We start from the raw sequence: 25,910 nt of genomic DNA on the forward strand, positions 1-25,910 counted from the left end.
AATGAAAGCTCTATTTGTGGGAAAAAAAAGACATCAATTTTATTTAGGTACAGCATCACACGAGCGCAATTGTTCACTAAAATAACGCAGTGCCGAATCGCAAAAAATGGCCTGGTCATTAAGGGGGAAAATCCTTCCGGTCCAGAAGTGGTTAAAAGTTAAAGTCAGTATTTTGTGCTAGAAAATTACTTAGAACTCCCAAACATTATATATATATATATATATATAGCAAAGACTCTGGAGAATAAAATGGAGGTCGTTGCAATATTTTATGTTGCTCGATTATTTGCGCAGCGGTCTTTCAAACGCAATTTTTTGGGAAAAAATACATTACACTGCTTTAAAAAAAAAACTAAACAGTAAAGTTCGCTCATTTTTTTGTATAATGTGAAAGATGATGTCACGCCGAGTAAATAGATACCTAAAATGTTACAGTTTAAAATTGCGCACACTTGTGGAATGGCGCCAAACTACGGTACCTAAAATACTCCGTAGGCGACGCTTTTAAAACACTTACCAGTTACCAGTTTAGAGTTACAGAGGAGGTATTTTTCTAGAATTATTGCTCTCACTCTCGCGATCGCGGCGATACCTCAAATATATGATTTGAACCCCGTTTTCATTTGCAGGCGCGACTTATGTATGCGCTTTCTTTCACGTGCGAGCTCATGGGGACGGTGGCGTTTTATTTCTTTTTTTTTTTCCTATATATTTTCTTTCATTTTTTAGTTTTTAACACAGTTTTAAAAAATCTGATCACTTTTATTGCTGTGAGAAGGAATATAAGTATCCCTTGTGACAGTAATAGGCAGTGACAGGTACTCTTTATGGAGGGATCGGGGGTCTAAAAGACCCCAAACCCCTCCACTGCACTTCAAAGTATTCAAAATGTCTAAATCGGCGCCATTTGCAGTCGAGTAAACCAGAAGTGACATTGTGACAACGCTTCCAGGTTACATGATCAGAGACCCAATCGAAAGCTGATTCCGGCTTTGTCCGGGACTCCACCAAGCCAGTGGACATGCTGGATGGTTGCTCGGGTCTCCCAGTGGGACGTGGAAGGCAGTGGGAGGGGGGGAGTGTCCCCTCCCTCTCGCTGGGATAACGGCAGAGCGCATTGGTTGTTATCTCCTGAAAGCCGACCGCCGGCTCTAAAAAACTGTACTGGGTTGCAGTGGCGGCTGGTGCTCCATGGACTGGGGGGGCGTCAGACGGCCCACGCCATACCCCCTCTCCCCCGGATCACACCAGTTCCAGCCCGCACACCATACACCCCCCCGGTCGCCGGTTCACTCACCCTGGACATATGGAGGGCAGGCAGCAGCGGCGGCGCTTCTGTGGGTCGGGCTTCCCCTGCATCTCCTCCCTCCTCCTCCTCCTTGGCCAATAGCATGGCTTCTCCTTTTGGCCAATCGGGAAACGGGTCTCAGGACCCGCTTCCTGATTGGCCAGGAGGAGAATCCGTGTGATAATAGCAAATATTCATTCACTATTGTCACACAACTGGGTGGGCTCAGGGCGCAGTGTTCTGCGTTCGAGCCCACCCTTTTTTTGAAGCCTTTTAGAGCCTCTGGCTCTAATCACGTGCTTCAAGCAAAAAAAAAAACCCCATTGGAATCCATGCGTCCAATGCCTGCATGTAGATTAGGGGGCCAGATGGGGATGGGCTGATGGGATGCCCCTGCGCCCCCAATGGTTGGGCCGCCACTGCTGGGTTGATGCCCACAGCTGCAGATCATCCTGGTACAACCACTTCTGCAAGTCGACGTACATGTACAGATATGTTGATTTGCAGGAAGTGGTTAAACATTGGGGTCAGCCTGTAGGTTGTGCGCAGCGTGATGCAGCGTGGTGCAGCGGCAAAAATTCACACAGGTGCAGTGCAAGACTTGTGTTGAAGTAATGCAGCAACAATCACAACAATTCCAGTGGGAAGGCTGCCCAACCGGTTTCCCACAATGTGAAGAGAGTGGGTCTCAGCCGGACTGACAGCATCTCTTAGGAGAGCAGAATGTAGCCTGGCCATCCCGTGTCTAAGCAGAATGATGCCCAGAGGAGCTGCGACAGTCCGCTTTCTCTCATCGTCAGTAACCAGTCCCTACCGCTAGTACTGTCTAACAGATGGGGTACCTTTCCGTACTCTATCCACTTTCATAAAGTGCACCAAACCTGAGAGCCAAGGCCTTAACCACTTACCGCAAAGTGACGTAGGGCTACATCGGCAGACTTTGCAGTGTTATACCGGGGTGATGCCTCTAGCTAGAGGCACCATCCCAGTACCGTGGTTTAGAGCCGACGGGTCGGCTTTCCGTCGGTAACGACCGATGCGGCTCAGGAACCGCTCGATCGTTACCAGGGTGAGCGGGAGGGGACATCCCCCCCTCCCGCCGCCTTCCGTGACTTTGCCCGGGCCTCCCGTCCCACCGGGAGACCAGAGCACCCAGCCGACACGTCCGCCGGCTGGATGGAGTCCCGATCTAAGCCGGAAGCGGCTTCAATCGGGTCTCCGATGACGTAACCCGGAGGCGGCGGTCCATGACGTCACTTCCGGGTTACTCTGCTGCAAAAGGCGGCAGATTTAAAGAACTAATGTATGCAAAAATGCAGTTTTCGGCGTTTTGAATACATGGAAGTGCAGTGGAGGGGTTTGGGGTCTTTTAGACCCTCGATCCCTCCATAAAGAGTACCTGTCACTGCATATTGGTGGCACAAGGGATGTTTACATTGCTTGTAAAAGCAATAAAAGTGATCAGATTTTTTTTTTTTTAAAACCTGTAATAAAGTTAAAAAAAAATAAAATAAATAGGAAAAAAATTTTTTAGCCGCCCCCGTCACCGTTAGCTCGCGCACGAAAGAAAACGTATACGGAAGTTGAGCCGCGAATGAAATCGCTGTTCAAACCACACATGTGAGGTATCGCTGTGATCGCCAGAGCATGAGCAATACTTTTAAAAAAGAGCTACACTCTAACTCTAAACTGGTAACCGTTAAACAATTTAAAAGCGTCACCTAATGAGATTTCTGTTGACCTTAGTTTGTCGCCATTTCACGGGTGTGTGCAATTATAAACCGTAAAATGTTGGGTATCTATTTACTCCCCGTGACATCATCTTTCACAATATACAAAAAAATTGGCTAACTTTACTGTTTAGTATTTTTTAAATGCAGTGAAATGTGATTTTTCGTAATTTTTCCAAAAAAAAGACTGCTGCGCAAATACCGCGTGACAAAAAATATTGCAATGACCGACATTTTATTCTCCAGAGTCTTTGCTAAAAAAATATATATAAAGTTTAGGGGTTATAAGTAGTTTTCTAGGAAAAAATACTGATTTTAACTTGTAAACAGAACGTGTCCGAAATAGGCGTTAGGCTTACGTGGTTAAATAGGCTCTGCATGACCCAAGAAGGCTACCAGAGCCACATGGGGTGCCAGCAGCCAACCAGAGAACTTCTCCGGTGATCGGGAAAACCATAGAGAAACTTTGCTCCTCTTGACTTTTTCTCTAGCTGCAAGGCTGCTGCGGTTGATCGCCACCTGCAGTGGAGAAGGTGGACTGCACCTGCTTACAAGCCTACAATAGTGCAATCTATCATTAGTTTCTAATTAAACAGTCACAAGGGGCAAAGCTTGTATGAAAGGATATCATCATTCAGGTGTAGCACTGTCCCCACAGGGCCTGCTGAATAGTGACATGATGGGCTCCCCTGATTACCAGCACACGATTGAGATATAGTCCGTGGATCCCTCCTTGCTCCCGATGGCTCGTCACACAAATAAACAGTCTAGGGGTGTTGGTTTTTTTGGTGTTTATTTGGAACTGGGATATGAGAAGGGAATAGTGGGATACTCCATTTGAACTATTCACATTAGTTGAGGACTTCATTCTTCAGGCCTTCTATGTGAATTGGAATCAGCTAGGCTGCTTAATGCACACTGCCACAGGTGTAGAAAGGTTGTAGTCTCTTGCTCTTTACTCTCTGACAAGATGACTTTGTGGATGATAATCTATCTTCAGGACACTCTCACTATCATCCCCTTTCAACTGACACCCGTCTACTGACTATCCTAGGAGCGTAGATGGCCCCCCTCAGGTCAGGCCCATTGACACGGGATTCTGTACTCACTGTATACTCTCTCACTAGCACCTACCTAGGAGGGTGCTACTCAAGAGTGCCTAGGTTGGCATATTGTCTAAATACACCCTTGTCTACCAGCATACAAGGAAAACCAAATAGTTTGACAAGTTTTTCATTTTGCTGCCCTTGGCTAACTATTGACATGAACTGACCATTGTTCTTTTCACATGATAATGGTTGGGCCACAAATAATCTCAGGGGGATTCCTGCTTAGAATGTAAATATTCATGTGTAGCCAAAACGAGCAAATTTGTGCTACACTCTGCTTTTCCAAATAATGAGAAGGTCGGATCTTCTGACAATTCTTCTCCAGGCTATTGTTAGCCTTTAGGCCTCATGCACACGGGACGTTTTTACAGCGGCTGTTTTTGGCGTCAGACTTTTTTTTACAGCCAATAAACTCCCCGGCATGTTCTCCTATGTCTTCCCAGCATGTTCTCCTATCTCCCCAGCATGTTCTCCTATGTCTCCCCAGCATGTTCTCCTATGTCTCCCAGCATGTTCTCCTATGTCTCCCCAGCATGTTCTCCTATGTCTCCCCAGCATGTTCTCCTATGTCTCCCCAGCATGTTCTCCTATGTCTCCCCAGCATGTTCTCCTATGTCTCCCAGCATGTTCTCCTATGTCTCCCCAGCATGTTCTCCTATGTCTCCCCAGCATGTTCTCCTATGTCTCCCCAGCATGTTCTCCTATGTCTCCCCAGCATGTTTTCCTATGTCTCCCCGGCATGTTTTCCTATGTCTCCCCAGCATGTTCTCCTATGTCTCCCCAGCATGTTCTCCTATGTCTCCCCGGCATGTTCTCCTATGTCTCCCCAGCATGTTCTCCTATGTCTCCCCGGCATGTTCTCCTATGTCTCCCCAGCATGTTCTCCTATGTCTCCCCTCCATGTTCTCCTATGTCTCCCCGGCATGTTCTCCTATGTCTCCCTGGCATGTTCTCCTATGTCTCCCCAGCATGTTCTCCTCGTCCCCCCGGCATGTTCTCCTATGTCTTCCCAGCATGTTCTCCTCGTCCCCCCGGCATGTTCTCCTATGTCTCCCCAGCATGTTCTCCTATGTCTCCCCGGCATGTTCTCCTATGTCTCCCCGGCATGTTCTCCTATGTCTCCCCGGCATGTTCTCCTAGGTCTCCCCAGCATGTTCTCCTTTGTCTCCCCAGCATGTTCTCCTATGTCCCCCCAGCATGTTCTCCTATGTCTCCCCGGCATGTTCTCCTATGTCTCCCCGGCATGTTCTCCTATGTCTCCCCGGCATGTTCTCCTATGTCTCCCCAGCATGTTCTCCTATGTCTCCCCGGCATGTTCTCCTAGGTCTCCCCAGCATGTTCTCCTTTGTCTCCCCAGCATGTTCTCCTATGTCCCCCCAGCATGTTCTTCTATGTCTCCCCGGCATGTTCTCCTATGTCTCCCCGGCATGTTCTCCTATGTCTCCCCAGCATGTTCTCCTATGTCTCCCCGGCATGTTCTCCTATGTCTCCCCAGCATGTTCTCCTATGTCTCCCCGGCATGTTCTCCTATGTCTCCCCAGCATGTTCTCCTATGTCTCCCCAGCATGTTCTCCTATGTCTCCCCAGCATGTTCTCCTATGTCTCCCCAGCATGTCCTCCTATGTCTCCCCAGCATGTTCTCCTATGTCTCCCCGGCATGTTCTCCTATGTCTCCCCAGCATGTTCTCCTATGTCTCCCCAGCATGTTCTCCTATGTCTCCCCTCCATGTTCTCCTATGTCTCCCCGGCATGTTCTCCTATGTCTCCCCAGCATGTTCTCCTCGTCCCCCCGGCATGTTCTCCTATGTCTCCCCAGCATGTTCTCCTCGTCCCCCCGGCATGTTCTCCTATGTCTCCCCAGCATGTTCTCCTTTGTCTCCCCAGCATGTTCTCCTATGTCTCCCCAGCATGTTCTCCTATGTCTCCCCAGCATGTTCTCCTATGTCCCCCCGGCATGTTCTCCTATGTCTCCCCGGCATGTTCTCCTATGTCTCCCCAGCATGTTCTCCTATGTCTCCCCAGCATGTTCTCCTATGTCTCCCCGGCATGTTCTCCTATGTCTCCCCAGCATGTTCTCCTATGTCTCCCCAGCATGTTCTCCTATGTCTCCCCCAGCATGTTCTCCTATGTCTCCCCAGCATGTTCTCCTATGTCTCCCCAGCATGTTCTCCTATGTCTCCCCGGCATGTTCTCCTATGTCTCCCCAGCATGTTCTCCTGTGTCTCCCCAGCATGTTCTCCTATGTCTCCCCAGCATGTTCTCCTATGTCTCCCCAGCATGTTCTCCTATGTCTCCCTAGCATGTTCTCCTATGTCTCCCCCAGCATGTTCTCCTATGTCTCCCCGGCATGTTCTCCTATGTCTCCCCCAGCATGTTCTCCTATGTCTCCCCAGCATGTTCTCCTATGTCTCTCCGGCATGTTCTCCTATGTCTCCCCAGCATGTTCTCCTATGTCTCCCCCAGCATATACTCCTATGTCTCCCCGGCATGTTCTCCTATGTCTCCCCCAGCATGTTCTCCTATGTCTCCCCCGGCATGTTCTCCTATGTCTCCCCGGCATGTCCTCCTATGTCTCCCCCGGCATGTTCTCCTATGTCTCCCCCGGCATGTTCTCCTATGTCTCCCCGGCATGTTCTCCTATGTCTCCCCGGCATGTCCTCCTATGTCCCCCCCCCGGCATTTTCTCCTATGTCTCCCCAGCATGTTCTCCTATGTCCCCCCGGCATGTTCTCCTATGTCTCCCCGGCATGTTCTCCTATGTCTCCCCGGCATGTTCTCCTATGTCTCCCCGGCATGTTCTCCTATGTCTCCCCGGCATGTTCTCCTATGTCTCCCCGGCATGTTCTCCTATGTCTCCATGCACACACAGGCTGTTATCAGCAGTTTTCTGGCTGTAAAATAAATGAAAACGAGTGGGTTTTTAGTGGCGTTTTTCAGCTGTAACTACAATAAACGTCAATAAACACTGATAAACGCCAAAAAACGCCAAAAATTGCTGCTAACTGGTGTTTTTTTTTACGTTTTTTAATCCATTGCTTTTTTTTAAGCCTGGGTTGTGTTTGGAGGTGTCGTTGATGGAACAAAGCCTGGGGTCACACTGGCGCATGCTGAACACCGCATGTGATTTAACTCTTTCTGGTAAATCAGCATAGTTTGTGTCTTTTGGCTATTTATTTTTAGATTATATGCACGTATTATTTTAGTTTGTACTAAGCAATTCAGTACACACATCTATAATTTATCATGTATTATTGTGTACCTTCTATGTATTGGGGGCACAGCTATATATATATATAACAATTTTTCACTATTCGCTGGTTTATAGTACACATCCTATCACAATTTTTACTTTAGGAGTTTTTCAAGTGCATTATTGTTTAATTTTCAGCAAGCTCAGACCTGTGGGGTAGGTCTTTCACCTTTCCCCCACTTTTCTATCTAGTCTATTTCCCAAAGCCAACCTCTGGATATGACACTGAGCACGTGCATCCAACTTCTTTGGTCGACCATGGCGAGCCCTGTTCTGAGTGGAACCTGTCCTGTTAAACAGCTGTATGGTCTTGCCCACCGTGCTGCAGCTCAGTTTCAGGGTCTTGGCAATCTTCCTATAGCCTAGGCCAGTGATGGCGAACCTTGGCACCCCAGATGTTTCGGAACTATATTTCCCATGATGCTCATGCACTCTGCAGTATAGTTGAGCATCATGGGAAATGTAGTTTCGAAAACATCTGGGGTGCCAAGGTTTGCCATCACTGGTCTAGGCCATCTTTATGTAGAGCAACTATTATTTTTTTCAGATCCTCAGAGAGTTCTTTGCCATGAGGTGCCATGTTGAACTTCCAGTGACCAGTATGAGAGAGTGAGAGCGATAACACCAAATTTAACACACCTGCTCCCCATTCACACCTGAGACCTTGTAACACTAACGAGTCACATGACACCGGGGAGGGAAAATGACTCTTTGGGCCCAATTTGGAGATTGTCACTTAGGGGTGTACTGACTTTTGTTGACAGCGGTTTAGACATTAATGGCTGTGTGTTGAGTTATTTTGAGGGGACAGTAAATTTACACTGTTATACAAGCTGTACACTCACTACTTTACATTGTAGCAAAGTCTCATTTCTTCAGTGTTGTCACATGAAAAGATAGAATAAAACATTTACAAAAATGTGAGGGGTGTACTTACTTTTGAGAGATACTGTATGCCTAACTGAACAAAAGGAAGCAGATGGGTGAAGTTAATTATTCGCATTTACATACCCTTTAAATGCTTATTTGTAATATACATAAATAATATTACATAAATAAGTAATAAGTGATATTAAATAATAAATAAGTAATAAATAATATTACATAAATAGTAAAAAAAAAAGTATATGAGAGTCAAATAGAGTTGAAAAATGTAAAGAATAAAATACAATTCATTTCAAACCAATACACTGTAATTCACCTTAAGGCTCCGTTCACATGTCAGCGTATGGATCGCGGGCAGAACCGCCGCGGTTCCGCCCGCGATCCGGAGATTATTGCAAATCGCGGGACGCCTGTGCGTTGCCCGTTGATTTGCAATAGCCCCCCAAACGCTGAGCGATGTTGCCGCGATTTCCGCCTGCCGAATCGCGGTAACATCGCGCAAAAACAATCGCGGGACGCAATACGCTCCAAAGAAGCTCTTGTACTTTTTTGGGCGTAATGCATCCCGCGTTTTTTTTGCGCGCGATGTTACCGCGATTCGGCAGGCAGAAATCGCGGCAACATCGCTCAGCGTTTGGGGTGCTATTGCAAATCAACGGGCAACGCACATGCGTCCGGCGATTTGCAAAAATCTCCGGCCGCGGGCGGAACCGCGGCGGTTCTGCCCGCGATCCATACACTGACATGTGAACGGAGCCTAAAAGGAACTGTTTTTTATTATTTATTTATTTTTTTTGTTTCTCTAGGAAAATGGCATTTACCATTTGACAAACAAAATACAGAGATGAGAAACTTCATGCTGTCTGGAGGTAGCTCAGCCTTAGTGCCAACGATGTACCGGCAGGGATACTACCGGACGTACAAGGACACAAAGTGGGCATGCAATGTGGTGGAACTGCAATACGCCCTTAACTTAGCCCTCCTGATCATCGTACCGCAACAGGAACCTTTCAGATTTGTGGAAGAAAATCTGACCCCCCAGTGGATAAAGCATTACTTTAGTTTGATTAAAACCAGGTATACATGAGAGTCGCCTAACCACTTTACCACCGGAGGATTTTGCTGTCTTACTCTCCAGGCCACTTTTTGCGATTCGGCGCTGTGCGATTTTAACTGACAATTGCGCTGTCATGCAACGCCGTACCCAAACGAAATTTACGTCCTTTTTTTCCCCACAAACAGAGCTTTCTTTTGGTGGTATTTGATCACCTCTGCGCTTTTCATTTTTTGCGATATTAATAAAAAAAAGCGACAATTTTGAAAAAATAACAATATTTTTCTACTTTGACCGTTAATAAATATCCAATATATTCAATTTTTGTCATATATTTAGGCCAAAAAGTATTTAGCTACATGTCTTTGACAAAAAATTCTCAATGAGCGTATTTTTAACCGCTTTATGACCGGAAGGTTTTACCCCATTCCTGACCAGGCCATATTTTGCGATTGAGCACCGCGTTACTTTAACGGACAATTGCGCGGTCGTGCAACGCTGTACCCAAATTAAATTTATGTCCTTTTTTTTGTCCACAAATAGAGCTTTCTTTTGGTGGTATTTGATCACCTGTGCGATTTTTACTTTTTGCGCTATAAACAAAAAAAGAGCAACAATTTTGAAAAAATAACAATATTTTTCACATTTTTTTATATGAAATTCCCCCCCAAAAAAATGTAAAAATCTAAATTTTTTATCATTTAAGGCCAATTTGTTTTCTGCTACATATTTTTGGTAAAAAAAAAATCGCAATAAGCGTATTTTGATTGGTTTGCGCAAAAGTTATTGCGTATACTAACTAAGGGAAAGATTTCTGTCATTTTTGGTGTTTTTTTTTTTAACGAGTAATGGCGGCGATCTGCGATTTTTTTTTTTCTGCAGGACTGCGACATTGCGGTGGACAGATCGGACCCTTGACTGACATTTTTGGGGTTACCAGTGACATTACTACAGTAATCAGTGCTATAAATATGCACTGTTACTGTAAAAATGACACTGGCAGGGATGGGGTTATATTTTATTGGTGATCAAGGGGTTAAGTGTGTCCCTAGGGGCGTGATTCTTACTGTCAAGGGGCGTGGCTTGTGATGTAACCACAGAGACATATGATCCTACATAGCAGGATCGTATGATCTCTGCAGTTACACCAGGGAGAATGACAGACGGTTGTGTTTACATCAGCTGCCTGCCTTTCTCCCTCTCCAGTGGGAGATCGCGAGTGACCGGCGGACATCGGAATCGCCGGTCACTCGTGCGGACATGTCAGGGAACGAGTGGGGGCACTGTTACTGTAAAAATGACACTGGCAGGGAAGGGGTTAATTTTATTGGAGAGGGAGGGGTTAATGTATGCCTGGTGCTTACTGACGTGTGTGGTGGGAGGTGACTGAGTGACACAGGGACAGATCACAGGTTTTCTGAAGACTTTTTTCTTTAGATTTACCAAAACCATATAATATGAGGTCAAACCTAAACACTTTCATTTTGTATGCAATCTGGCAGACCCTTGCACTACATAGAAAAGGTAAATCTGAAGGAAATCCAACCACAAAAGTTGGATAGTGTGTGTCCAGCTTTAGGGTCCTTTCACACGGGCCTTCTGATCCGGTCCCTGTCAGTTTTTCAGGCAGACCTGATCGCATGCTCCATGCACCTCTATGGAGCGGCAGATGTCAGAGGAGACATCTCTGCTGACACCCACTGCTCTCCGATCCGATCCGGTCCATGAAATCCAGACGGATGGAAACCCTATTTTCCATCCGTCTGGAGGATCGGATCGGATGAAAACAGACAGGCGGTCCATTGTCATCTGATCTCCCATAGAGGACAGCGGGGATCTGACAGCTCCGTCTCTGCACACAGAGCGGAGACAGAGTTGTCAACCACCTACTCACTGGGGATCGGCGGATCGATCCCCCACTGAGCAAAACAGAGTCTGTCGGGCGCTGCGCCTGTGTGAAAGGACCCTAAGGCCCCTTTCACACATACGGACCGTTCATCCGTTTTTCATCCATCTGTTGACGGATGAAAAACAGGCATCAATGCATTCCTATGGAAAAGCGGATGTACTGTATATGGATGATTCATATACATCCGTTTTCATCCGCTTCCGTCAACATCAATTTCTTTGAACAGCTGAAAGCCCTATTTTAAAAAAAACGTATTGGACGAAAAACGGTTGAAAACGGATGAAAAATAGATGACAAAGGATGAAAAAGGATGACAGAGGATGAAAAACGGATGAAAACTGAGGACAACAGATGACAAAGGATAAAAAACAGATGAAATTGGATGACAAAGGATGAAAACGAATGAAAAACGGATGACAGCAGATGACAAAGGAAGAAAAACAGATGAAATTGGATGACAAAGGATGAAAACGGATAAAAATGGAGGACAACAGATGACAAAGGATGAAAATGGATGAAAACGGAGGACAATGGATGACAACGGATGAAAATGGATGAAAACGGATGAAAACGGAGGACAATGGATGACAGAGGATGAAAAACAGATGACAACGGAAGAAAAACGGATGACAAAGGATGACAAACGGATGATAATCAAGGACAACAGAAGACAACGGATAAAAAACAGATGACAACGGAAGAAAAACGGATGACAAAGGATGAAAAACGGATGACAAAGGATGAAAAACGGATGATAACCAAGGACAACAGAAGACAACGGATGAAAAACAGATGAAAACGGATGACAAAGGAGGAAAAACGGATTACAAAGGATGAAAATGGATGAAAACGGATGAAAACAGAGGACAATGGATGAAAATGGATGACAGGATGAAAAACAGATGAAAACTGATGACATAGGATGAAAACGGAGGACAAGGGATGAAAAACTGATGTTGACTGCAAAAAACGAATAAGAAGAAAACGTGACTGAACTGATGAAATGAACGGTCTGTATGTGTGAAAGGTGCCTTCATCTGTGTTAGTGATCGCTTCTCCTTTGCCGAGATAATCCATCCACCTCACAGGTGTGACATATCAAGATGCTGATTGGACAGCATGATTATTGCACAGGTGTGCCTTAGGCTGCCCACAATAAAAGGCCACTCTAAAATGTGCAGTTTTATCACACAGCACAATGCCACAGGTTTTGAGGGAGGATGCAATTGGCATTCTGACTGCAGGAATGTCCACCAGAGCTGTTGTCCGTGAATTGAATGTTCATTTCTCTACCATAAGTCGTCTCCAAAGGCGTTTCAGAGAATTTGGCAGTACATCCAACCGGCCTCACAACCGCAGACCACGTGTAACCCCACCAGCCCAGGACCTCCACATCCAGCATCTTCACCTCCAAGATCATCTGAGACCAGCCCAGGACCTCCACATCCAGCATCTTCACCTCCAAGATCATCTGAGACCAGCCCAGGACCTCCACATCCAGCATCTTCACCTCCAAGATGGTCTGAGACCAGCCCAGGATCTCCACATCCAGCATCTTCACCTCCAAGATGGTCTGAGACCAGCCCAGGACCTCCACATCCAGCATCTTCACCTCCAAGATGGTCTGAGACCAGCCCAGGACCTCCACATCCAGCATCTTCACCTCCAAGATGGTCTGAGACCAGCCCAGGATCTCCACATCCAGCATCTTCACCTCCAAGATGGTCTGAGACCAGCCCAGGACCTCCACATCCAGCATCTTCACCTCCAAGATGGTCTGAGACCAGCCCAGGATCTCCACATCCAGCATCTTCACCTCCAAGATGGTCTGAGACCAGCCCAGGACCTCCACATCCAGCATCTTCACCTCCAAGATGGTCTGAGACCAGCCCAGGACCTCCACATCCAGCATCTTCACCTCCAAGATGGTCTGAGACCAGCCCAGGACCTCCACATCCAGCATCTTCACCTCCAAGATGGCCTGAGACCAGCCCAGGACCTCCACATCCAGCATCTTCACCTCCAAGATGGTCTGAGACCAGCCCAGGACCTCCACATCCAGCATCTTCACCTCCAAGATGGTCTGAGACCAGCCCAGGACCTCCGCATCCAGCATCTTCACCTGCAAGATGGTCTGAGACCAGCCTGGGACCTCCACATCCAACATCTTCACCTCCAAGATGGTCTGAGACCAGCCCGGAACTTCCACATCCAACATCTTCACCTCCAAGATGGTCTGAGACCAGCCCAGGACCTCCACATCCAGCATCTTCACCTCCAAGATGGTCTGAGACCAGCCCAGGACCTCCACATCCAGCATCTTCACCTCCAAGATGGTCTGAGACCAGCCCAGGACCTCCGCATCCAGCATCTTCACCTGCAAGATGGTCTGAGACCAGCCTGGGACCTCCACATCCAACATCTTCACCTCCAAGATGGTCTGAGACCAGCCCGGAACTTCCACATCCAACATCTTCACCTCCAAGATGGTCTGAGACCAGCCCAGGACCTCCACATCCAGCATCTTCACCTCCAAGATGGTCTGAGACCAGCCCAGGACCTCCGCATCCAGCATCTTCACCTCCAAGATGGTCTGAGACCAGCCCAGGACCTCCACATCCAGCATCTTCACCTCCAAGATGGTCTGAGACCAGCCCAGGACCTCCACATCCAGCATCTTCACCTCCAAGATGGTCTGAGACCAGCCACCCCGACAGCTGCTGCAACAATCGGTTTGCATTACCAAAGAATTTCTGCAAAAACTGTCAGAAACCGTCTCAGGGAAGATCATCTGCATGCTCATCATCCTCATCATAATCGACTTGAGTGGGCAAATGCTCACATTTAATGGCGACTGGCATCTTTGAGTTCAGCTCATGAAAAATGGGGGCAAAAACAGGTGTTGCGTTTATAATTTTGTTCAGTATAAGTGTTCACACCCTTTGCCATGACTCTCAGTATTGCGCTCAGGTGCATCCTGTTTCCACTGATCATCCTTGAGATGTTTCTACAACTTGACTGGAGTCCACCTTTGGTAAATTCAGTTGATTGGACATGATTTGGAAAGGCACAAACATGTCTATATAAGGTCCCACAGTTAACAGTGCATGTCAGAGCACAAACCAAGCCAGGAAGTCCAAGGAATTGTCTGTAGACCTCCGAGACAGGATTGTATGGAGGCAGAGATCGGGGAAGGGTACAGAAACATTTCTGCAGCATTGAAGGTCCCAATAAGCACAGTGGCCTCCATCATCTGTAAATGGAAGAAGTTGGGAACCACCAGGACTGGCCAAACTGAGCGATTGGGGGAGAAGGGTCTTAGTCAGGGAGGTGACCAAGAACCCTATGGTCACTCTGACAGAGCTCCAGAGTTTCTCTGTGGAAAGAGGAGAATCCTCCAGAAAAACAACCATCTCTGCAGTGCCTCCACCAATCAGGCCTTTATGGTAAAGTGGCCGGATGGAAGCTTAGTAAAAGGCACATGACAGTCTGCCTGGAGTTTGCCAAAAGGCACCTGAAGGACTCTCAGACCATGAGAAACAAAATTCTCTCATCTGATGAAACAAAGATCGAACTCTTTGGCCTGAATGGCAAGTGTCATGTCTGGAGGAAACCACGCACCGCTCATCACCTGGCCAATACCATCCCTACGGTGAAGCATGGTGGTGGCAGCATCATGCTGTGGGGATGTTTTTCAGCAGCGGGAACTGGGAGACTAGTCAGGATGGAGGGAAATATGAATGCAACAATGTATAGAGACATCCTTACATTACCACCAATGTAAGGGGGAGCACACTGACCACCAATGTAAGGGGGGGCACACTGATCACCAATGTAAGAAAGCATACTGACCCCCAAAAGTAGGCAGATTACACTTTTCAACAATATAGGGGTAAAAACCCTAACCAACAATGTGAGAGGAGGACACTGACCCCCAGTGTATGGGGATTACACGAACAGTTAATCTGTGGGGAGATTAGGGAACAAACAATGTAAGGGGGAGCACACAGACTACCGATGTAAGGGGGAGCACACTGATCACCAATTTAAGAAAGTTTACTGACACTAAAAAGTTGGCAGATTACACTTTCAACAATGTAGGGGTAAAAAAACGCTAACCAACAATGTGAGAGGAGGACACTGACCACCAATGTATGGGGAGCACACTAACAATTAATCTGTGGGGAGCATAGTGACAAGCAATGTAAGGGAGAGCACACTAACCACCAATGTAGGGGGAGCACCCTCACCACCAATGTAAAGGGAAGTACCTTGACTAGGGATGATCGAACTTTTGAAAAGTTCGGTTCGACCAGAACACCCGAACTTCACGAAAGTTCGGCCCGGATTTCAGAACCCCATTGAAATCAATGGGACCCGAACTTCTGTAATCAAAAAACACCATTTTTAAGCCCTAAAACCCAATAAATGCCCCTAAAAAGTGCCTAGGGTTCTGGGTCATGCCCCATTAACTATTAATCACACAAAAAAAAGTTCTTAAAAATTGTCATTTTTGATAAAAAAAGCCAATTATTGAAAAATTAAAAAAAAAAAAAAGAGATTTTTTGATTTTTACTTTGGATTTAGTATCTGGGGGGTCTAAAAAGTGTACATGTGAAGTTTCAGCTCTGTAGCATGTCCAGAACCAGAAAAAAAAAGATCGTTTGTATTAGAAAACTTTAAGCACAGGAATATGGCTTCTCTGCTGTAACACCTTGCCGGTTTAATAGAAGGCATTTTTTTGGGTTCTTTGCAGTCAGGAAAAACATCTGAACTGGTGTATAGTGGTACTGTGCACAAGTTCTGATGTTTTGCCTGCCTCCAAAATTCCCCAAAAAATGCCAGCAAAAACACACCTGGGCATTTTTTTTTTTTTGACGCTAGCGTTTTTTTTGGCATTATTTGGGGTTCTTTTGAGGCAGGCAAAACATCTGAACTTGTGTATAGTGGTACTGTGCACAAGTTCTGATGTTTTGCCTGCCTCCAAAACCCTCCAAAAAATGCCAGCAAAAACACACCTGGGCATTTTTTTTTTTTGACGCTAGCGTTTTTTTGGCATTTTTTGGGGTTCTTTTGAGGCAGGCAAAACATCTGAACATGTGTATAGGGGGGATATATAGACATATATGTCTGAATATATACCCCTAGACATATATAGGTGTGATAGTAGCAGAAATAAATGCTTGCGCTAATGAAATTATTTACAGTAATATATTTCTGCTACTATCACACCTATATATGTCTAGGGGTATATATTCAGACATATATGCCTATATATACCCCCTATACACATGTTCAGATGTTTTGCCTGCCTCAAAAGAACCCCAAATAATGCCAAAAAAAACGCTAGCGTCAAAAAAAAAAAAATGCCCAGGTGTGTTTTTGCTGGCATTTTTTGGGGAATTTTGGAGGCAGGCAAAACATCAGAACTTGTGCACAGTACTACTATACACAAGTTCAGATGTTTTTCCTGACTGCAAAGAACCCAAAAAAATGCCTGCTATTAAACCGGCAAGGTGTTACAGCAGAGAAGCCATATTCCTGTGCTTAAAGTTTTCTAATACAAACGATCTTTTTTTTTCTGGTTCTGGACATGCTACAGACCTGAAACTTCACATGCACACCTTTTAGACCCCCCAGATACTAAATCCAAAGTAAAAATCAAAAAATCTCTTTTTTTTTTTTTTTTTTTTTAATTTTTCAATAATTGGCTTTTTTATCAAAAATGACAATTTTTAAGAACTTTTTTTTGTGTGATTTTGTGTCTGGGGGGTCTAAAAGGTGTACCTGTGAAGTTTCAGCTCTGTAGCATGTCCAGAACCAGAAAAAAAAAGATCGTTTGTATTAGAAAACTTTAAGCACAGGAATATGGCTTCTCTGCTGTAACACCTTGCCGGTTTAATAGCAGGCATTTTTTTGGGTTCTTTGCAGTCAGGAAAAACATCTGAACTTGTGTATAGTGGTACTGTGCACAAGTTCTGATGTTTTGCCTGCCTCCAAAATCCCCAAAAAAATGCCAGCAAAAACACACCTGGGCATCTTTTTTTTTTTTGACGCTAGCGGTTTTTTGGTATTTTTTGGGGTTCTTTTGAGGCAGGCAAAACATCTGAACATGTGTATAGGGGGTATATATAGGCATATATGTCTGAATATATACCCCTAGACATATATAGGTGTGATAGTAGCAGAAATATATTACTGTAAATGATTTCATTAGCGCAAGCATTTATTTCTGCTACTATCACACCTATATATGTCTAGGGGTATATATTCAGACATATATGTCTATATATACCCCCTATACACATATTCAGATGTCATGTCTGATATCAAACATGTCCTCAAAAAAGCACTGGCAGTGGCAGCCCCTGCAGCATTAAAAAATGCTTGCTGGTGAGAAGCCACATTCCTGTCCCGAAGCAACACAGAGAAATGATCATTTCTCTATAGCGGTCACCCTGCTATGGAAGGGTTTTGTCACCCTGCCATAGCAGTCACTGTCAGTTAACCCTACACTACACTACGGTCCCCTGACACTTAACACTTTCCCTACAGAAACTCAATTTTTGAAGCTAACTTAAGTGTAAAGGAGCACTCTAACTACACTAGATATACCTTTCCTCACACTAAAAATAGCTAAATGACACTTTTAAAGTAAAATTAACAGAACTGCTTCCACTCTCTTCCATGTCCAGTATAACAATGCTGGGAATATGGCGGGGGCGATCTTATATACTGGGGGGCGTATTCACTAATGATTGGTCTAGGGACCCCCTAGTCACTCTAATCACATTCCTAGCATTCTCCTGCCCCCTCAATTGGCTTTTGCTAATGGTTCTGGTCCAATCACGGGCTTTTAAAGCCCATTTCCTGAAGCATTGCATTTTGGGCGGTTCTGGTTGCCGAATTCCGAACTTTTTGGGCAAAAAGTTCTAAATTCGGCCGAACCTCGAACACCCAATGTTCGGGCCGAACCGATGGTGGACCCGAACCGTTCGATCATCCCTAACCTTGACCACCAATGTAAGTGGCACACATGGAGCACCAATGTAAGAGCAGCACACTGATCAGCAATAAAAGGTAGAACACATTGAATATCAATGTAGAGGGAGCACACTGACCATGAATGTAGGGGGAACACACTGACCACCAATATAAGGGGCAGCACACTGACCATCAATATAAGGGGCAGCACACTGACCACCAATATAAGGGGCAGCACACTGACCACCAATATAAGGGGCAGCACACTGACCACCAATATAAGGGGCAGCACACTGACCATCAATATAAGGGGCAGCACACTGACCATCAATATAAGGGGCAGCACACTGACCATCAATAAAAGGGTCAGCACACTGACCATCAATATAAGGGTCAGCACACTGACCATCAATAAAAGGGTCAGCACACTGACCATCAATATAAGGGTCAGCACACTGACCATCAATAAAAGGGTCAGCACACTGACCATCAATATAAGGGGCAGCACACTGACCATCAATAAAAGGGTCAGCACACTGACCATCAATATAAGGGGCAGCACACTGACCATCAATATAAGGGTCAGCACACTGACCATCAATAAAAGGGTCAGCACACTGACCATCAATATAAGGGTCAGCACACTGACCATCAATATAAGGGGCAGCACACTGACCATCAATATAAGGGGCAGCACACTGACCACCAATATAAGGGGCAGCACACTGACCACATATAGAAGGGGCAGCACACTGACCATCAATATAAGGGGCAGCACACTGACCATCAATATAAGGGGCAGCACACTGACCATCAATATAAGGGGCAGCACACTGACCACCAATATAAGGGGCAGCACACTGACCATCAATATAAGGGGCAGCACACTGACCATCAATATAAGGGGCAGCACACTGACCACCAATATAAGGGGCAGCACACTGACCACCAATATAAGGGGCAGCACACTGACCATCAATATAAGGGGCAGCACACTGACCATCAATATAAGGGGCAGCACACTGACCATCAATATAAGGGGCAGCACACTGACCACATATAGAAGGGGCAGCACACTGACCATCAATATAAGGGGCAGCACACTGACCATCAATATAAGGGGCAGCACACTGACCATCAATATAAGGGGCAGCACACTGACCACCAATATAAGGGGCGCACACTTACCATCAATATAAGGGGCAGCACACTGACTACTAATGTTGAGAGAACATACTGATCACCAATGTACACTGAGCACAAACCAAGCAAGGAAAATTGGCACACTGGGTATTAGCTGCCAAATTTAGGGAGCACACTGAGCACTGACCCCCCAGTGTAAGGAAGCACACTGAACGACTATTATTGTACATAGACCACACATCTCCACACTCTATATGCTACCCAATGCTGCCCTCTTCCCTCCTTTTATTGCCAATTATTGTACACTGTGATTACTACACTGTGGGAAGGGTGGTGGTAAACTACAAGCCATACAGAGTGAAGAAATACCCACTTTTTGGTTACCCCCATTTCGGACACGCCCACAAGTGGCGCAGGTGGTGCACTATGCACTCCACATTATCTTCTCCCATTTACTACCAGCACAGCACCCCCAACAAATTGTCTGGAGACACCCCTGGTTGATAGGGGTTTCTGTAGCTTGTCCACACTTTTCGACCAATTGAAAAAGCCTGGGATAGTTGGGATTGCTAATACCGACACTGATGTATCTTTTCCTTCACAGTATGTTGGACCTCTACATGCCCAAAGTATCCTTCAACCATGCGGTCAATATGGAAAGTACGTTGATAAGCATGTGCATAGGAAGTATATTCACTGACCAAGCCGACTTCAGCAGGATCACAAGGAGACCAAAGCTAAGTGTTTCACAAGTAAGAATCTTTCTTTTGTCTTTAGATTTAGTATTTTGCTCATGCCTCTAATATAATGGTCCTATAAGAAGAAAAGCCTTTTTGGGGAACCATCCTCTCTGTAAGTTCTGAAGGGCCAATATATTTAGAGAGGGACCATACTATAGAAGATCTTCCCAAAAACAGAGCCGCAGAAGGCAAATAACTAATCACCAGCATTGAGTATGATCTCCCCACAGCTTATCTTTTCCCTATTAGAGGTAGGGCTTTGCTTCCCTTATGTCAGAGCTGCCCCTCCTGATGACTGGTGATCTGATGACTGGTGGGGTAATAATGAAGAAGCAGCAGGAGCAATGGCGGCTTGTGCTCCATGGGCCAGGGAAGGGGGGGGCGTCAGTCAGACCACACCAGCCCGCACACCATGCCCTCCCCCTCACCCCCCGGACCACACCAGTTCCAGCCTGCACATCACACCCCCCCCCTCCCTGGTTGCCGGCTCACTCACCCTGGACTGACATGTGGAGGGCAGGCAGCGGCGGCTTCCCCCTCAGTCTCCTCCGTGGGTCGGGCTTCCCCTGCGTCTCCTCCCTCCTCCTCCTGCTTAGCCAATAGCATGGCTTCTCCTTTTGGCCAATCGGAAACGGGTCTCAGGACCCACTTCCTTATAGGCCAGGAGAAGAATCTGTGTGACAATAGCAAATATTAATTCGCTATTGTCACACAACTGGGTGGCCTCAGGGTGGAGAGCACTGCGCCCTGAGCCCACCCTTTTTTTAAGCCTATTACAGCCTCTGGTTCTAATCACGTGCTTCAAAAAAAAAAAGCCCCATTGGAATCCATGCACCTGGCACCCTGCATGTAGATTAGGGGGCCAGGTGCATGGATAGGGGGGCTGGCACCCCCTGTGCCCCCCAATGGAAAGGCCGCCACTGAGCAGGAGATTATTATTATTATTATATTATTATACAGGACTTATGTTGCGCCAACAATATAAAAGGTAGACAATACAGTCACAATACAATAAAATACAAGAGGATAAAGAAGGCCCTGCTCAGAAGAGCTTACAATCTAAAAGGGTGGGGCAGGTGTTACAAAAGGTTGTAACTGTAGGGAATGAGCTGATGGAAGAGTTAAAAGATTAGTTGGCGGTGTGATAGGCTTCCCTGAAGAGATGAGTTTTCAGGGATTGCCCGAAGGTAGAGTAGGAGATAGCCGGACAGGTTGAGGTAGAGCGTTCCAGAGGATGAGAGAGGCTCTGGAGAAATCCTGAAGAAGAGCATGGGAGGAGGAGACAAGGGAATTTGAAAGTAGAAGGTCTTGAGAGGAGCGGAGAGGTCGGTTTGGGTGATATTTGGAGACAAGATTCTTGATGTAGCTCGGGGCAGGTTTGTGAATAGCTTTGTATGTTGTGGTTAGTATTTTGAATTTTCGGGAGCCAGTGAAGAGATTGGTGGAGAGGGGTGGCAGACACTGAGCGGTTGGTAAGGTGGATGAGTCTGGCAGCAGCATTCATGATAGACTGAAGAGGGGATAATCTGTAGAGAGGTAGGCCTATGAGTAAGGAGTTGCCACAGTCGAGGCGAGAGATAACAAGAGAGTGAATGAGTAACTTGGTGATGTGGAGGAAGCACAGGTCCACAGTATACATGATACAGAACCATAGAGATCTTTGCACTGCAGGACCTTGGGTACAGTTTCCTCTCCAGCAAGGAGAACAATGATCAGCACAAAAGTAAGATCACCAAATCTCACTTCAAATCTATCGGGACTAGAACCCTAGAGGATCTCAGCCTACAGATATACAGCTATGAGGCTACAGAACAGATGTGCCTAGGCTTGAAGATTTTTTTACCTTCATTTTTTCTATGCATGAAGGTAAAAAACCTTCAGTATGCAGCCCCCCCTTCCCAATACATACCCAAGCCCAATCTAGCGATGTGCACGGGAGTGGTTGCTGTCCCGGGTCTCTGCCTCTTCACTGGCTGGGACACAATAGCAGGAACCATTGGCTCCCGTTGCTGTCAATCGCAGCCATGGGGCAGAGCAGTGCCCAGTTCTCTATGTCCTATGGACACACTGAGCAGGGCTCATTAACGAGCAGGCATGAGTGCTCCCATAACAAGCGACTTGCTTTGGAGGCATTCAGAGAAGAGGAGGAGCCAGGAGCACCAGTGGGGGATCTGCGAAACCATTAGTGCCGGTTCACACTGCCGCGACCACTAAAGTAGCGTCGCGTCCAGCGCAACTTTGGCGCGACTTTGGTGCGACTTCAGCGCAAAGCGACTTTTTATTTGGCCAATCACAATATGATGTTTTGTGACCTAATTTCCTTTTCCTGTTTTTTTTTTTAACATATTTCCTTTTTCCCATGTGTGCAGTAAAATAGATAAGAATACTAATTGAGGTCACTCACATTGAAGGAAAAACATCTTTTGTCTGTCTGTCCAAAAAAGTAAAAAAAAAAAAAAAAAAAAAAAAAAGAGCTTTTTTCATATAATTTTTAAGAAGCACATGCCTCCAAAGACGCCCAAAAAATGCCCGATAAATGCCTGCAAGAGAAAAAGCCAGCCGCAGAGAAGCCGTATTACTGAAAATATAAGAAAAATGCTGTTTTTTAGGGGTTCTGGACATGCTACAGAGCTGAAACTTGACAGGTACACTTTTTAGACCCCCCAGACACTAAATACAAAAAATGACATGCCTGCCTAAAAAAATGCCCGCTAAATGCAAGCAAGAAAAAAAGCCAGCCGCAGAGAAGCCGTATTACTGAAAATATAAGAAAAATGCTGTTTTTTAGGGGTTCTGGACATGCTGCAAGAAAAACGGCCAGGTTGACAGAAGACATATTCATGTTTTAATAAAAATGATGCTCTTTTCTTGTTCAATACCATTTTTTTGCAAAGTCGGATGACAAGTCGGATCACAAGTCGCTTCAATTAAGATAAGGAGGCGACTCCCATTGAAGTATATGGGACAGGTCGGATCACTGGTCGCCTCAAAGTAGTACAGGACCCTTTTCTGAAGTCGGAGCGACTTCAGTAGCAGCAATTAAGACGGCACTGATTGAATTACATTGCTTTGGTTATGTCAAGGGACCTGGGGCGACACAAGTCGCCTCATGAGTCGCCCTAGTGTGAATGGGCTCTTACAGAGCAAGTACAGTAATTATAACATTTGTTATTTTAAAAAAATGTAACCTTTATTATCACTTAAGTTATGTTAACATCACAAACTCATTCTAAAGACTTAGGCCCCTTTCACACTATCCATCTGTTTATCTCTGGGGGGGATCGATCCGCCGATCCCCCGCTGAGCAGTAGGATGACAGCTGTTCTCCGCACTGTGTGCGGAGACACAGCTGTCAGTTCCCCATGCATCTCTATGGGGGAATCGGATGGGAACGGACCGTCGGTCCGTTCTCATCTGATCCCATCCGATCCGCTGGACCGATGGAAAATAGGGTTTCCATCCGTCCAGATTTGACGGATCGGATGTCAGCGGACATGTCTCCGCTGACATCCGATGCATGGGGGGACCGTTCAGATCCGCTAAATAAACGTTCAGGCGGAACCCTTAGGGCTCTTTCACACAGGCGGACCGTTCAGATCCGCCTGTCCGTTTTTTTGGCGGATCTGAACGGTCCCCCCATGCATACCTATGGGGCGTCAGATGTCAGTGGAGACATGTCCGCTGACATCCGATCTGTCAAATCCGGACGGATGGAAACCGACGGTCCGTTCCCATCCGATTTCCCCCATAGAGTTGCATGGGGAACTGACAGCTGTGTCTCCGCACACAGCGTGGAGAACAACTGTCATCCTTCTGCTCAGCGGGGGATTGGCGGATAGATCCCCCGCTGAGAAAAATGGAGTCCGTCCGACAGACGGAGTGTGTGAAAGGGGCCTCAGTTCAGTCACGTCAAAATGTATTCGTTTTCTATCCGTTTTTCATCCATTTTTCATCAGTTTTTCGTCCGTTTTCATCCATTTTTCATCCGTTTTTCATCCATTTTTCATCCGTTTTTCATCCGTTTTTTTACATCCACTACCAATGAAAAACAAACCGTTTGTCCGTTTTCATCCGTTTTTCGTCCGATCCGTTTTTTTTTTTTGACGGATGAAAAATAGGGCATTCATCCGTTCCAAAAAACGGACATTGACGGAAGCAGATGAAAACGGAAGTTAGCGGATGATCATCCGTTGTCATCCGTTTTTACATAGAGATGCACTGATGTCCGTTTTTCATCCGTCAACGGATGAATAACAAATGGACAAACGGACAGCATGTGTGAAAGGGGCATAAAGGACAAATTTTACTGGACATACACTTTAAGTTCTTTATTTTTTTTTCTAAAAACAATGTTTTTTTTTTCTTCTAAACTCTGTTGCTTACATATCTGTGATTTACGTTCTTGTTTTTTTCTTTTTTAGATGTATTTTTTAAATTTTTTAGCCTTTTACCTTTTTGAATATGTTTCTTTTTTTATTTGTGTTGACAGTATTACCAGCAGTCTTATATCAGCATTGAAGAGGAAGCAACAGATGTGAAAAGCGTGACCGCTTCCCGATTAAACCAGGAGTTCTCAAACCCTGAATTCAGAGTGGACCGTCCATTCATCATGGTGCTCTACAACATGTATACTGAAAACATTCTCGGGATGGGTCGAGTCATGGACCCTCGGCAATAGCCCCCACCCCCACGGCAGGGAAGGAATATGATAAAGCAACATATAAACTGCTATACAAAATTAGACCATTCTGCTCATAATAAAGTGGAAGTGCCGAACACTTTCTGTTTTGTGTTTTTCTCTGGATCACGTTGAGGTATTTTTTCCATTTCATTAAACAAACCGGTAACAGGTGAGCTTCAGGGACCCTAATAGAGTGGTCTAGAGGCCAGGAAAGCAATTAGCTTTGGTCTTGATTATTGTGTTGAATTATTACACATTGCTTTATTGACATTTCTGTTGCCATTACAATCTTACATGCATTCTGATTTCAGAGATGTATAAAGTACTAGAGATCAAGACTTGAGTAAAAGTACAAGTGCTCTATCAAAAAGTGACTTGAGTAGAAGTGGAAGTGCTCGATCAAAAAGTGACTTGAGTAGAAGTGGAAGTGCTCAATCAAAAAGTGACTTGAGTAGAAGTACTAAAGTATTCAACATTTTTTGTACTTAAGTATTGCAAGTAGTTTATTTTAAAATTTACTACTCAAGTACTGAAAGTAAAAGTACAAGTATTGTGTTATGTAGTTTTCAATGCAGAGTGCCCACAGCGTGGCCCCTTTCAATAAAGAGTGCCCACAGCGTGCCCCCTTAAATGCAGAGTGACCACAGCGTGCCCTCTTAAATGCAGAGTGACCACAGCGTGCCCTCTTAAATGCAGAGTGACCACAGCTTGCCCTCTTAAATGCAGAGTGACCACAGCTTGCCCCCTTAAATGCAGAGTGACCACAGCATGCCCTCTTAAATGCAGAGTGACCACAGCGTGCCCTCTTAAATGCAGAGTGCCCACAGAGTGCTCCTTTTCAATGCAGAGTGCCCACAGCGTGCCCCCAATCAATGCAGAGTGCCCACAGCGTGCCCCCTTTCAATGCAGAGTGCCCACAACATGCCCCCAATGAATGTAGAGTGCCCACAGCGTGCCCCTAATCAATGCAGAGTGCCCACAGTGTGCCCCCTTTCAATGCAGAGTGCCCACAGCTTGCCCCCAATCAATGCAGAGTGCCCACAGCGTGCCCCCTTTCAATGCAGAGTGTCCACAGCGTGCCCCCTTTCAGTGCAAAGTGCCCACAGCATGTCCCCTTTCAATGCAGAGTGCCCACAG

This window comes from Pelophylax lessonae (assembly GCF_965119305.1).
Source record: "Pelophylax lessonae genome assembly, chromosome: 13".
NCBI lineage: Eukaryota > Metazoa > Chordata > Amphibia > Anura > Ranidae > Pelophylax > Pelophylax lessonae.